Source organism: Mauremys reevesii, linkage group 7 (genome assembly GCF_016161935.1).
Source record: "Mauremys reevesii isolate NIE-2019 linkage group 7, ASM1616193v1, whole genome shotgun sequence".
In the NCBI taxonomy this organism is placed as follows: domain Eukaryota; kingdom Metazoa; phylum Chordata; order Testudines; family Geoemydidae; genus Mauremys; species Mauremys reevesii.
Genome location: NC_052629.1, coordinates 20,175,902 through 20,182,482, shown reverse-complemented (window position 1 = coordinate 20,182,482; position 6,581 = coordinate 20,175,902). Strand labels below are relative to the sequence as shown.

Sequence of the window (6,581 nt, the reverse complement as noted above, 5' to 3'; positions counted from 1 at the left end):
AAGGGCTCCCTGCCACCAGGGTTTCCCACTGCTTCCAGCTGCCGCAGGCAGTGGGGGAACCCTGCCACTCCCAGATGCCATGGGCTGAAGTCACGGAGGTCTGTTGAAGTCACAGAGTCCATGAATTCCGCAACCTCTGTGACAAAATCGTAGCCTTATTTGTCACATATGTTTAATGATCATTTGAGTAATAGATGTCAATCTCTATATGGCCTGCAGAGAATGTGCTCCAATGGACTCTTTGGGGCTGGGAAACTTACTGCTATGATGGGCCAAATGATCCATGGATTCAAATGGCAAAAATGTGAATGCCTGACAACCCTGACCTAATCACACAGTCAGTGAGTGCGGCTGTGTTAAAGCACAGTTCTGTCATAAAATGGTTACAAACAGCATGTGCTGTAAACCACCAAAATCCAGCTGGTATTACTGGCAGCATTAGCCCCATGCAGAATATACATTAAAGAATAGCACCAGATAATGTATTAATAGTGTGATAATGAATGAATCACATCGTATTATAATCTCTGCATATGCAATGTACTATCCTGCATCGTTATAAATGGGCCAAAGCCTGTCATCCTTACTCAAGACAAACTTCCATTGGCCTTATTAGATGATTTCCTTGAGTAAGAACTGGAGGATTCAATTCTTGTTAATTGATGTAGTGCAGTAGTAACATTACGTTTGTTACTGTTGTAGTTTGTATTAGCAAAGGGGGATGTAAACAGGGTACCTAAAATAATACAGAAGTGAAGATATCTGGGGCTAAGATGTGCATTTAGGAGAAGTACAATTTGGTACACACAGTAGGAGATTATATAAACAGATGAAGACCTTTTAAAGGTTACTGCTGAACTACTGTTTAATTCCCATTGAACTGTTACTACACATTCGGTATTGATATTATTTTATTTTTCAGGCTGCTTGACTCACTAGCAGCAGGTAGGAGCTCAGCATTGACAAGAATGTAGATAACTCATGTTTGGAGACTTTAGAATTAGTTCAGCCCATTTCTTCAGTAAACTCCTGCGTTAACATGAAAGCCAATAATGCCTGCTTGTGTGAGTGCCTTTTTTTCCTAAAGGCTCTTTCAAAGAGTGTGGTGTTTCAGCAAAACTTCACAACAGTAGGGCTGAGGGAGGAAAGGGAGGGGAGGAGAAATCAATTATAGCTCTGACACTTCCTGAATGAAGTGTTTAAAACACAGGAGGAATACATGTGCATAATACATCTCTTTGTCAGGTTAGTAGCAATGAAGTGCTTTATGTGCTCTGAAACAAAACCCTATGGTTTATGTCCCATTGGAATCTGCTTCCCAGGCAAGCAGCTCAGGCTATAGTAATTTGATTATGCCGCATACCTTAAATGAAATTAGTCTTGATTAAAGACACAAAGATATTAAACATCTATTCGAACTAACTAAAGCATCCTGCCAAATTCTGTACGGTTTTAAGTGGTGCACCACTTCTGTTACAACGCACAGATGCATTTAGCTTCTGTTCTGGTGGTTTAGCAACCTCACCATTAATTGTTGATATTGCTTATTCAGTCACAGCATTCATTATTGCAGCTCTGCCACACAGGGCTTTGGAATTACAAACATCCATAACCTTTACCTGGAAAGTGCTCACTGTTTTCACAGTTAAAGCGCATGATTTTTTCTTACATTAGAGTGTTCATGCATTTCATAGGCCTGGTCTACACTAGGCGTTTAAATCGGTTTTAGGAGCGTAAAACCGATTTAACGCCAAAACCGTCCACACTAGGAGGCACCTTATATCGATTTTAATGGCTCTTTAAACCGGTTTCTGTACTCCTCCCTAACGAGAGGAGTAACGCTAGTATCGGTATTAACATATCGGATTAGGGTTAGTGTGGACGCTGATCGACGGTATTGGCCTCCGGGAGCTATCCCACAGTGCACCAGTGACCGCTCTGGACCGCAATCTGAACTCGGATGCAGTGGTCAGGTAAACAGGAAAAGCCCCGCGAACTTTTGAATATTTCCTGTTTGCCCAGCGTGGAGCTCCGATCAGCACGGGTGGCGATGCAGTCCGAAATCAAAATAAAAAAAGAGCTCCCGCATGGACCATGCGGATGTGATCGCTGTAAGGGCAGGCAAATCCGTTCTATCAGCGCTCCGTTACAGAAGATGAAATTCAGAATCCTTTTTTAAAAATCTCCAGACAGACGCCATAGCAGGGACTCAGCGCACTGCAGCGTGACAAGCGTAACGGAAAGCCAAAGAATCAAATGGATGCTCATTTGACTGGAGGACTGAAGCTATCCCACAGTTCCTGCAGCCTCCGAAAAGTATTTGCATTCTTGGCTGAGCTCCAAATGCTTCTAGGGTCAAACACAGTGTCCGCGGGTCAGGGCATAGCTTGGCAATCTACTCACCCACCCCCCACCCACCCCCAGAAGCGAAAGGTAAAACAATCCTCTGACTCTTTTACATGTCACCCTATCTTTACTGAATGCTGCAGATAGACGCGATGGTGCAGCCGTCAACACCAACATCCTTGCTCCCCCCCCCCGCCATGGGCGGCTGATGGTACAATACGATGGAAATCCATCCTCATCATCAGCCTCAGCTGATGGTACAATAAGATGGAAATCCATCCTCATCATCAGCCTCAGCTGATGGTACAAAAGGACTGGTAACCGTCCTTGTCATCAGCCTATTGGCCCTAATTTTTTCTGGTGGATGGATGGTGCAATATGGCTGGTAACCATCATCATAGCAACAGGGGGCTGAGCTCCATCAGCCCCCACCCTTCATGTGTAAAGAAAAGATTCAGTTGCCCCTGGACTAGCAGTGGGATGCTGGGCTTCTCTCCTACACACTGCTTAATGTCCTGTCTGGACTATCATAGCAGCTGGAGGCTGCCTTCCACTCATTTCTCACTAACAAGTCAGTGTGTCTTATTCCTGCATTCTTTATTAATTCATCACACAAGTGGGGGGACAATGCTACGGTAGCCAAGAAAAGCTGGGGGAAGAACGGAATCAACAGGTGGGGTTGTTACAGGAGCACCCCCTGTGAATAGCATACAGATCATAATTTCTGCAGGCTCTGACAGAGAGCAGCTGTGCTCTCTGGTTCTATGATACGGTGGTTCTCTAGTACACTTGCCTATATTAGGCAGCACTGATTCTATTTTTAGATACCAAAAAGGAGGGATTGACTCAGGGAGTCATTCCCAATTTTGCTTTGCGCCCTGGCTGATCGGCCAGGGGCACTTATGACAGCAGCAAATGGTACAAAAAGATGGAAGGTGCAATATGGCTAGTAACCAATCTTGGCTTTGCCCTGGCTGATCGGCCAGGGGCACTAGCAGCAAATGGTACAAAAGGACTGGTAGCCATGATCATCCTCAGTTCCAATTTATGGAAGGGTTTGGATGGTGCAATATGGCTAGTAACCATCTCTGCTGTCATGCAAAAGCAAAAGCATGCTTCTGTGTAGCGCTGCTGAATCGCCTCTGTGAGCGGCATCTAGTACACATACGGTGAGAGTCACAAACGGCAAAACAAGCTCCATGATTGCCATGCTATGGCATCTGCCAGGGCAATCCAGGGGAAAAAGGCACAAAATGCTTGTCTGCCGTTGCTTTCCCAGACGAAGGAGTGACTGACGACATTTACCCAGAACCACCCACGACAATGATTTTTGCCCCATCAGGCACTGGGATCTCAACCCGGAAGTTCCAAGGGGCGGGGGAGGCTGCGGGAACTATGGGATAGCTAGGGAATAGCTACCCACAGTGCAACGCTCCAGAAATTGACGCTAGCCACGGACCATGGACGCACACCACCGATTTAATGTGCTTAGTATGGCCGCGCTCCACCCGATTTTATAAATTCTGTTTTACAAAACCGGTTTATGCAAATTCGGAATAATCCCGTAGTGTAGACGTAGCCATACATACTGTCTCTATTTACACAGGGCTGTTTCCTCACTGAAGTAAGCCCCCCCTCAGCTTGTTTGGAAAGACCCAGCATAGTAGTAAGTGTAATACAAATAGACCCCCTGACAAACATGTGGTGGTGTATTTTTGAAGCAGCTACTTGATTTCCTGAGGAGAGTTGAAACTGTTACATATCACTATTTCCCCCCGCCCCATATGAATGCCTTTTAGTTTTAGGATTGCAGGCATATCTTTGCTTTTCATCCATTCTGCAGTGGCATGTTTGACAGATAGAAATGCATGTTATGGCCATCAGGAGTAAAGGGATAAAGCTGGTGTAATAGCTTTCAGATTTACTTCTGAGCGATGAGGAAAAGATTCTGTCAGGGAGGTCTAGCATCCTGGGCTGAGGAAAACATGTTTGTGTAATTTGACTTGTTGATGAGAAAAGGTTGAGCGATGGCTGGTACAGTATTTTCTTCTGATTGATTCAAAACCGTTAGATTGCTAATTCGAGAAATCAATGAAAAGGAACCTTCTAGTTGCTAGGGATGGGAGCCACAATGAATTACAGAATCCTTACAGCAATATTTCTGAGGGCTTTTATAGACGCACATTTCAAAACCCCGAAAAACAGAAGAATAATATTTCATGTCAGATTTTGCAGGGTTGCGAATGAAAGCTATATTTGCACTTGGTAATATGTGTGTATGAAAGGGCTGAGTCACTATTCCATCCTCAACAGAGTACCCAGACCCAGGAATTAGTGTCCAAACTCACCCCTTTCCTAGGCTGGTGCCAGTGTTCCTAGTTCATACCCCCTCCCACCCTCAAGACATATTTTTTTACTCCACTATTAAGTCCTTTGGGTCTCAGGCTTGAGCCAGCAAATTGCCCAGTCTGTTGCACTATGTCTCAGTTACCTTGCACTCCTTCTATTGTATTAATCTCTCTCTTGTCCTATGCTTACATTGTAAGCTCCTGAGGCAGGGCCTGACTTTTTATTCTGTAGTTGTACAGCACCTAGCACAACGGGGTTCTGGTCTACAATAGGAGCTCCTAAGTAGAACTATAAATAATAATAATAAATGGTAAGAAGGTATGTGGCCACTTTTCTGGATTACTCTAATCTGCAATGGGTATTTTTCCTCTAAGAAGCCCAGCCAGCCCAAATTAGCAGCTATCACAGCTCCAGAGTCTGTGGCAACATCCTATCATTTAGAGCACGGGCATACAGCTTGTGCCTCCCCTGACAGAAAAGGAGTCCAACAGATAGCCCAAGAGCTGCAGAGGCTACCCACTCAGCCGTAAAATAAGACAGGCAACGCCTCTGCGTTAAAAACTCCACATGAATTGCCCAAACAATTTTGAATGAGATGTGATTATTTTTTTATGTTGCTCCACATTTCTGGTGGAATTTTTTGATTGGAAAAAAATGAAATTTTGAATTTTATTTCAAATAGAAAACTTCAGCTTGGTTTTGGATTTTGAAAACTGAAAAAAGGGGGTTTCAGTTGTTTACTTTCCCCCTATCCTTTCTCCCCCTTTTTTTCTACTGGAAAAATTTTCAGCCAGCCTTACCTGTGGGTCACCTCTGAGTCCCATCTTGGCCAGGGAAGGACTAGGGCTTACTAGCAGCCTGAGCAGTGCAAATAGCATAATGAGTCCCTGAAGCAGCTGCTCCTGAAACTGTTGCTCCCATTCCTGTTGAGCTGCAAGTTGAGCTTGTGCTATTCTGAGCCAGTAATCTTACAGTGACCTGCGTTTCACATCTATCTAACAATGTAGGGGTGCTAAGTCAGCAAGCTCACCAATGGCCCGTGCCCTGAATTCAACCCAGCAATCTAGAAGTACTGAGCCAGCAGCCTCAGAGAGAGTCCTCTGCCTTCATGTCAGCCTAATCATTTAGAGGAGCTGCCTTTCTATATCCTTTGGCTTTCATCCAGCAAGCTGGAGATGCTGTGCCAAAGACCTTACAGAACCATGGCCCTTGAAATCAGCCATTAAGCTAGAAGTGTTATGCCAGTGACCAGGTCCTGAGTCAATAACCACAAAGCATCCTCTGCCTTGACATCAGCTCAGTCAGGTACAGCAGCAAGACCAAAAGCTTCACAGAAGGAAGTCTGCGCCTGGACATCAGTCCAGCAGGTTAAAGTTGTAAGGCCAGTGACATCTCAGACATCACCCTTGACATCATCTATCAAGATGTTGCTGCTGAGCCTGTGACCTCAGCAATGTCTCTCCTTGATAGCAGAGCAGATATCAAGAGTTGTTGAGCCAGTAACATCACAGAGGCCTGCTCCTTGACATCAGCCCACCAAGAGGTGTTGAACCATTAATTTCAGAGAGGCCTCAGATTTGACATCAGCCCAGCATGCTAATGCTGCTGACCGAGTGAATTTACAGTGCACTAAACCCGGGCATTAGGCCAGTAATATAGAGATGCTAAACCAAAGACCTCAAATGAAGTTGTCCATTAATTTCAGGACACTGAACCATCATCTGGACTATAGCCAGCATGCTATAGTTGTTTAGCTAATGGCCTCACAGACATCAGACCAGAATTCTGTTGCTGCTGAGCCTGTGATTTTACAGAGATGAGCCTTCATATCAGATCAACAGGCTAGAGTTGCTGAGCCAGTGAGCTCACAGAAATCGGTCTTGACA

At 44.9% G+C, this 6,581-nt stretch overlaps 1 long non-coding RNA gene across 1 annotated transcript; it reads right to left on the bottom strand.

Annotated features, from left to right (window-relative positions):
- Positions 1-893: 893 nt before the first annotated feature.
- Positions 894-6,072, bottom strand: LOC120369283. The gene is made up of 2 exons (XR_005583033.1): positions 5,496-6,072; positions 894-1,135 (listed from the first exon to the last, which is right to left on the bottom strand). It is a non-coding gene; the product is annotated as an uncharacterized LOC120369283 (long non-coding RNA).
- Positions 6,073-6,581: the final 509 nt, after the last annotated feature.